We start from the raw sequence: 8878 nt of genomic DNA, 5'->3' as shown, positions 1-8878 counted from the left end.
TCCTGTGCATTCCTAATTTTGCAGCTCGTGCTGTCTCATTTCACCGTGGTGTAAGGAGACAGAAGGTGTTTCCAGGTGAGCCTGGAGAGGGTACTGCCAACACAAGGACTACCTGGGTCAGGTATCAAGAGTCAGAGATGGTTTCCTAATAAAAAAATACAAATAGACCACACCCCCCCCCATAAATATGCTATAAATAGATACATGTATCTTCCCCTTACAAGGTGTTTAAGGTTTTACATAACAAGCCAGCGATAATATACTTCAGGCTGTTAGAAGGGCTGACTGTGATATGTCCACTCCTGCAGATTTTGAACCAGAAGAAGCCTTGTTGAGGACTTACAACACGCCTCCCCTCCACAGCTGAGACAAGCACCTCGTGGTCAGTAGTTTCCAGACTCACTCAGGATCTCTTTCTGCTTTTAGCGACTGGGGTGCAGCCAAGCTGGAGGAGACCTCCATCTCACCCTGAAGACGTTACTTAATACCTACTTTCTCTCTGAAAGCTCCTACAGGTTGATTTTTCCTGATGCCAGGAATCCTCAGCTGAACATCAGCACAGCGACAACCACGCACTCTCCATCCCCGCGGTGAACTCGGGCAGATTTGTTGTTGGTTGCTAAAGGCAACTGGTTCTGATTGATGGTTTCCATGAACTTTCCACCAGCAGGGTGGAGCCTGGGCTATCGCGTTTCCAGGGCTCTGCAGGCAGGCAGGGGCAGTAGGAGAGAAATAGGGGAAAACAGGGAAACGGGAAGGCCTTAAAAGGTACCTGCCCTCTTTGTTCAGACTTCTGCTTGTGCGTGGTTTGTAACAACATCTCAGGGGGGCAGAGACTCTCCGTGGGAGTTTGTAAGTGATACGAGTTGCATGCTGTATAAAACAGAGTAAAACACAACATAAAACAAAGAGTTTGCAAAAGCTCTTTCAGACCCATTAATATTAAAGCCCTGCTCTTTTCTCTTTCTCGTACTAAAGTCATCTCGGTGAGACAAATCTCTTTTTAAAATATTTATCAGAAGAAAAGCAAAACGGTAGGAAAGGGATTTGCACAAAACCTGTTTATCAGTCCTGGGCATGTGAGCCAACCTATCAGCCCTGCTGTGACTCTGGGTGTAGTTTTCTCTGCCTGGCTTTTACACTTCAGATGATATGAAAGGATTTCAATGTGCATTTGAAACATTTTTTTCCCTGATTTATCCTACCAGCATTTTTCTCTAACATGAGTATTTGTCTCTTTTAAGGTCTGCTTTACATTATGTAGTCTCTTTGTATTACATGCAGATGAAAAGCACATGCATCCCCACTCCTCCCTCATTATAATGCTACTTTCTGAAGAAAAGCATCTCGTGTGCTCTAAAAAAACCGCTGTTGTTACAAAGTTTTAAAAAACCTGTTGATGACTCACTGGAAAATAGTGAACAATATAATTTTCCCAGCTTTGCCTTATATCCATTCAATCTTAGATCTTTCTGCCAAAAGGGTGCAGACCACTTCTTGTAGGTGGGGCTGGCAGCTCTATTGTTAATATTGCTTAAGTACATTTACCAAACATTAGATATTTTAGCTAAAAATTTCCACACTGAATATTTACCTAAACTTGAATTACACTGGAAACTCTTAACCAGAAGTCTCTCTTATCTCTAAGACCAGGGCTTGGTTATATTTTGCGTTGTCAAAACACCCTGGTGATCTTTCTCAGAGAGGCTTTAATGCCCTTAGCCTTTGAAAAGGGAACACGAAATTTGCCTTTGTGAAAGCCTGCCCCAATTTAACTACATTAGCAGGCTTTGAAAAACTGCAGGCGCTGTCTGACCAAACCCAGAGACTGCAACACTCTGACCAGCTTGTGAGGGAGCAGGATGGGGAGGTCCCTGCCCAGCTCCTTCTCCTGGCCAGGGTGTCTCAGCCCCCTCAGTGTCACTTCTTGCTCTTATCAGGCTCCTTACACAGCTCACTAATCTCACACAAAATGGCTCTGACAGCTGTCAGAGGTAGGTCTGAGGGATAGAAGCACTGGTGAAAGACAAATGGTGGCAGAAGCCCTCGGGAAGAGGAGGTAGGGAGCAGAGAGGAGGCAGGGAGGGTAGAGGAGGTAGGGAGACCTCCCACTTGCCAGCAGTGAGCTCTTAGATCAGCACACAAACCAGCTTCAATAAAGCCTCACAGCCTGATTTTCTATAGATTTAATAAAGTTCATCTGCACTATGCACCTGGCATCCTAAGGGCAAGCAGGACTTTCAGTTCCATTGCAGTTCTGGATTTGTGGCTGCCCCATCCCTGGAAGTATTCAAGGCCAGGTTGGATGGGGCTCTGAGCAACCTGGGCTAGTGGAAGGTCCCATGGCAGGGACTTGGAATGAGGTGATCTTTAAGGTCCCTTCCAACCCACACCATCCTAGGATTCTGTGGTTGTGGCTCCTTTAGCCTGTGGATGGGACACCAAAGCAAAGAGCAGGCACTCCTTCCTTCTTGCTTTCCCAGGATTTCTCTCTTCCCAAATATACCCCATGAAGAAGGAAGCTGCCAGAACTGTACAGCAGTGTGAGGAGGCTGTGGTCACCAAAGCACATCCCTATTTGGAGGCTGGAGAGGAAATCAAGAGTCCACTGTTTTCTGCTCTCAGCAAATACCTGCTCCAAAGCGCGTCACAACTCTCCAGTGGCAAGTTTACAGTCATTACTGGCATTCCATAAGCCCAAAGAACAGAAATGCTTCAGCAGAAAAGGGTGTCCCTCTCCTGCTGCTGATCACCCTGGACAGCTGTATAATGTTCTGTTAACAAGGCTTGGAGGGGCAGGGGAAATGCTAATCCAGTGTAAAAATAGGTACTTGAATTTCAGAAAGCTCCGGTTCTCAACATAGATAATCTTACTTTGTGTTCTTTATGCATATGGCAAGGTTCACTGGAGTAATACCTTTTTATTTCTGTCCTTGTGACCCTTAGCACACAGAGAATGGGTGTGCAATAGGGACCAGTTTGGTCAGGTTTATTTAATGAGGCCGTTGCTTTTCTACAGCAAAAAAAGTACAAGGTCAGGGAAGTAAGGACATGTTCAGAGTGGCTGTGAACAAGGGACCAGATAAAGGTTTCAGTAGCCTTTCCTGGCCCTTAAAAAATTGTCTTTTCAGATTAGAAATGATTTTTTAATGGTTTGTTTAACATTTATGCTCAGTCACACTGTTACACCACATCGCCCTATAACCAACCCCCAAAGGTTTAGAAGCAAATGTGACCCCAAAACTGCCATGTTGGCTGCAAGTTCCCAAGATTTCCCCTCATTTAGCAGCCATGAAAGGCTCTTTGAACTAAGCCATGGGACTAACCCCTGAAACAAATGAACAGATGAAATAAGTGCTTAAATTCCTGCAGTTCTGCTCACATTGCTATATTTCAGCTGAACACCTCAGCATGGCTGTGGACTAGAGTAATTCAATCACTTTCAAAACTGACAAAATTGGTGGAAATCAAAGGGCAGACCTCATCTAAGGAAGGCAAGCTAACTAACTTCATGTAGGCTACCAAGCATTTTACAAGGAGAAACTTCAGATTCTTCCTCATTTGGAGTTTGGTCTGAATTTGTGATTCAGAACTGAAAGTCTCTGTTTCATGGTTTTAATATCCTCAGATATTTAACCTTATCCAAACTGCAACAATTAACAATTTCTTTCCAATGCCAAAATGCATCTTTAGGCTTGTCTTCTTGCCCACCAAACCAGGCAACCAACACCGCAGCCACTCCAGTTAATAACGCCCTCAGTTAAGGATTTATTTAGAGGAACCCAACCAAACTAAACAGAGCGACCCAAACCATTAGACAAACAGCCAGGGCAGTTCTTCAGGTCAGATACTAGCAACGCTTGGTGAGTTTGGGGCTGAGGGAGAAATCTGACCTGGCACACAGGAGAACCTCCAGTTCTTTTGAGCACTCCCTTCAGGCTGGATGTAGTCTAAATAAAACACCTAAACAATGTCCTTTACTTTTTTCCCAAACCCTAAATGTCCCCCTGTCTCAGAGAGAGCCTTGCTGCTTTCCCAAATCCTTGAAATCCTATTACTGCCTAGGCACCAGGCATTACTGCAGTGGGGAAGAATGGTGACAGTACTCTTGTTGTGGTCAAGCTGTCCGTGGTGGAGTGGCAACCTGTGATTTTCAGTTCCCATTGTGTCCAGCTGGGGTATTCTGCAGGTTTGCAGGGATTTTTGTGGTGTTCTGTCTCTTTGCATCACACAGCTCATCATCACTTCCATCTGCTGCTCTTTACAGTCCCGTGATGACTCTTAGGACCAGACCAAGCACAGATCTTTCACTCCAAAGCTCCTCATCCATCGCCTCCCGTTACCTGTCAGGCTAACACCTTCTGCCTTTCCCCTGGACTGCCTCCCTTCATCACACAGCTCACCAAATCCCTCCTTCCCATTTTTCTCAGTGGCCCCTTGACTGCTCAGGGCTCCGCCCAAAGCCTTTTCCGTGCTGTGTTTTATTAGCTAATATATCATGCTGTAGCTATTCCCTGCATAATTTCAGAACTGGATGCATTCATCTTTTCCCCAGTCACAGCTCAGAAAGCGCCTCTGAATGGATGATTAGTGAGTCAAGAAGTTTATTAGAAGACAAACAACATACCAAGGTAAAAGCCATAAATGCAAAGCAAATCACTTATGGCCATTGTTCTTTCTGGTGCCAAAAGGAATATGACCTCTAAAGCTGTATTTGATGGCCTGTTCCTGGCTCTCGTGGTTGTCCTCAGGTTGTCATTCTTGTAGGCTTCAACAGAGAGTAGAGATGAGTTCAGATTTGTTAGAACAGAGTTTTTCCCAGAAGACAGTGTAGATCTGCACCTCAAGTTTGGATGTGTCACTATATAATTTTATAATGTTATACTCTGATGGTGCTGGACAGATTGCTCCCCCAGGTTGTCTAAAGTACTCAGCAGAAAACAAGTGTGGGGAGGGTGTCCTTCTCTCCATATTCCAATATTCAATTGTGTTTTTAACATTTGACTTAAAATGCATAGAGGACCAAGATGAAGTGTGTAATACCAGCAATACATCATTACCAACACCAAACGTTCAAAACATGTAAGCTAAATCACAAAAAATCATGAAATTGGCATTCAAATAAAAAAATTAAATACTAAACATTTTAAGTTTTTTCTAAGCATAAGAACAAGGCACTGCCCTTTGTATACTTGTTTGGATGACATCAGGACAAAGGGCTCTAGAGAAAACAGCAAATATTTTGAGATATGTCAAAGTTACAGTTTTTGACCTGCAATCTGTGTGTTCATAGGCTGTTTTTAAGGGGTCTGCAGAGGGTAGCTAAGAAAAGCAAACCTATTTTCTGCAGTATTAAATCACTATACGGGAACTGACACTTCCACTGGCAAAAAAAAAAAAAAAAAGCTTTAAGGTGCTGCAAATTGTAAAAGGTTGAAAAACATGTTTCTGGTGATTCTGACTCAAGCTTTCAATTATTCAAGCATGTGAGGGCCCCAGTTCTACTGAAGTTAACTGAGATTTGTTCTAAATCCCACAGGTACTTCGGAAAGTTCAAACCCGAGTTTCTGGATGAGTGGTTCCAACTGTGTACAATGTGCAGAGCTCTAAACTTTTTCCCCCCTCCTTTTCTTTTTTTTTTTTTCCTAGTGGAGGTGAAAATCCCTGTGTACAGAATTTAGGCCTCTGTATAGCAAGCCAGCATTTTTTTGATTGTGTTCTGCAGACCCTTTCCTGACAGTCTGTGGGCCTTGGCATTTCCAGCTACACAGGCTGCCTGAGCTTTCAGTGACTTGCTCCTGTCCTTCAGCTAATATTTCTGGGATGGATTTCAGGGATCTTTTTTGGCTTGGGAGTAGTTAGTTAAACTGTCAAGGAAATGATGAATGGAATCTGCACCCATGTGTTACCACAAAGATGCCTTGCAGACGTTTCCTCAGATTTTAAGGCATCTGGCTGGGACTTCCTTACGTCACCAAATACAATAGAAGAATAGTAATGATTAGCAGTTGTATAACAGTATCCTTCTCCAAGTTTTTTTTGCTTGGATGTTTATAGAGCTCTGCTGGAAGAAAAACAATAATTCAAATAGGAAAACTAGGGAAGAGGTGAAGTTGAATTTCCTTGTTTAAGCCACAAACCCATCTCAAGTCAGTGCCCAACACACAAGTCAGACTCTGTGCTCAGATTAAAACTTCGCAGTGAAGGTAATTTTTTTTTTACAAATGAGGAAAAGAGATTTTAGTTTCAAAACCCTAAGGATTTCTTGACAGTAACACTGAAAAAACTACATTCAGTTCCTCTGAAAGCTGCCTTACAATTCAGAAACTGAGTATTAATTTTTCTGTGTGTCCTTCTCACATTAAAAATTGCTAAATACCAGAAGATGAGCATGTGGAAGAAATAAGTCTCATCCTTAAAAAAAGAAAATAAAACCCCCCAAACCTCGCAAAAAGAAAGCAAGTGATTCCTGAATTCAAATGATATCTTGGTGTTCCAAGTTTGCCTAAGGCTAAATCACTCCTTTCAAGGAAACATCCACAGGAAGGGCAAGGTTGTTCATACCCTGAGTCAGGGTCTGCCACGGTGTTGCTGCTGGAGAGCTGCCCAAATCCTGCCTCCCTGCTCCTCCTGCTCCTAGGTAGGAGAGGAGGAGGCTGTGTGTTACTCATTGCATGGGATGATGGAGCCTAGAGTAGATCTTGCACGAAAATACCTTTGCTCTGGCCTCTGGAACATTCCTTTCCTGCCCCAAGGCATTCCACCTCTCAGTTCTCAGTGATGGCTCCCTGTGATTTAGGGAAAAGCAGACAATAACACAGCTTCCCAGACCCTCTCAGGGGTTAAAAACAGAATGTTTGGGGAAAAGGTTTGTGCTGACAGTGCCTGTTAGGAGCCAAAGATCTGGAAATGATTTGTGGTCTCAAAACAGTGGACATCAGGTACGGCACTTAATGCTGAACTTTGAGGGCGTTATTTTTAAATTCTTGGGACTGGCTTAGAGCTGCAATAATTAATAATTTCAGCATGAAGCATGGGAGTTTCGTGTCCCTTGCCTCAGCCCTCTCCCTGTAGTCTAGTTTGGTGTTCACAGGAGGGAAACTGTTGAACACATTACCCATCCACAGGAGCAGCTCAGCCTGCACTGCGATGCCGTCCCTGCCAGGCTCCGCTCTCAGCCTCAGCCCCGGAGCGAGACGCTGGCAGGAATTCCCTGCTTACACAATCCTGCTGACACAGAGGCCAAGTCCAAGACCAGACCAACTTCCGGGGCCTCTCATGCTGCCATCTCATCTCATCAGCCCTTGCTCTTTCCTCCTCACCCGGAGCCATAGGTTTTCCATCCCAGTTTGCACCTCTGCAATTCAGCATTGATTCCAAAAGGGATTTTTTCCCCCATTCCTCTTCCTAGTTGACAGCTCTACTCTCAGCGTTTCTCAGCGACAGCAGTGGACCTGCAGGGATAATCCCAGCGTGCTGAGTGAGCCTGAGGGATCAGCCTTCCTCCAGTTCACATCTGTCACCTTGTCTCTGCTGATGCTGCTGCTTTCCAGTGTGTCGTTCCCCTAGTGCTTGTTACACCGAAGCGTCTCGCTCACCTCAGAGGCTCATCCTCTCTCTGATGGGGTTTGTGTAGCCTTCAGGCTTGACTTCTGAAATTGCGGATGTCACAAGGGCTGGGAACACGACCACCATGCTGGATCTGGGGTCATTTTAACTGCAAACATCCACCAAAAGACAACCTAGGGAAAGGGTTATCTAAATGGCAAACCCTTAAATCTCCTGAAAGGCTAGTTACTTGAAGGGGCATCCACACAGGCTTTTTGCACATTGTGACTGTGAGAAAACTCCTTCAGCGCAGGAGCTTTTTATTTGCACATGGCTGGGCAGCATTTGGCACATGCTAAGTGAAGTTAGCAGCCACTCCTGTGATGTGTTGCAATGTTACCCAGTAAATAAGGCTTGATGGGTTTCCTTTCTTCCCTGCATAGGCTCCACTGCCGTGCCTCTCCATGCCACCTTCCCAAACGATTACTGCCGCCGCACTGCACCCCTGTTCCGTGAGGAACAGGCAGCTCCATTAATGCAGCTGTCTCACCGTATGCCGTTATCAGCTTGACTCATCACAGCAAGACCTCTAAAGCCTCCCTGGAATTTCTGGCAGATCCTATCATTTCCTAGATATAATACATTACCTTTTAATAAATTAGTATGTGCCTAACTTTAATGACCCAGGGAAATGTAATCTTTAAATTGATGGTATCCTTTTAAAAGAATTTAAGCAAAGATAAGTCTTATGTAAATTGCGCAGTGTGTGATAGTTATATCCACCTTGAAATGGCTGAACGGGCTGCCTCCAGCTTATAGGAGACTCACAGTTTTTAAAGACACAGCACAGGGGAACGACAGCCCCAACCTTCCCCTTTCATTGCTTCAAACACCATAAGGGGTGTTTGGGTTCACATCCCTCTCTGGGCTGTTTTGATGCTACACAATTAAAAAAAGTAGTTTTGGAGTTACGTACTGTAAATTCACTTAGTGCTGCACAAACAGAGCTGCCCTTTTCAGGGCCATAAAACCACCCTCAGTCACAGCGTGGGGAGTCACGTGAGTCCCATTTTGGGCACTGTTTGGCCCTGACTGTGTTATGGCTTGCAGGAAACTCATTACAGATCCCATTCCATGTATCAACATAAATTTGTCAACCAGTAACTGGTATAATGGTGCTTTAAGGAACATACCTTTCATTTGCTCCCTCTGTTTAGTTTGCTGGAGTCTGTGAGAATTTAATTTTTCACACCCTTCATTAAAAAAGACCAGAGGGAGGACAAATGAGCAAGCAGAGCCACAAATATATTACAGATGTGCAGAGTTTTCT

The 8878-nt window shown here is 44.4% G+C and overlaps 1 long non-coding RNA gene across 1 annotated transcript; it reads left to right on the top strand.

Annotated features, from left to right (window-relative positions):
• Nucleotides 1-7792: 7792 nt before the first annotated feature.
• LOC120322999 lies at nt 7793-8227 on the top strand. Its single transcript, XR_005563039.1, has 2 exons — nt 7793-7838; nt 7992-8227. It is a non-coding gene; the product is annotated as an uncharacterized LOC120322999 (long non-coding RNA).
• Nucleotides 8228-8878: the final 651 nt, after the last annotated feature.

This window comes from Pipra filicauda, unplaced genomic scaffold (genome assembly GCF_003945595.2).
Source record: "Pipra filicauda isolate LSUMZ 115617 unplaced genomic scaffold, ASM394559v2 scaffold181_size1560634_pilon, whole genome shotgun sequence".
Classification (NCBI taxonomy): domain Eukaryota; kingdom Metazoa; phylum Chordata; class Aves; order Passeriformes; family Pipridae; genus Pipra; species Pipra filicauda.
Note: the sequence above shows the minus strand (reverse complement) of the source record. Positions and strands in the feature narration are given on the sequence as shown.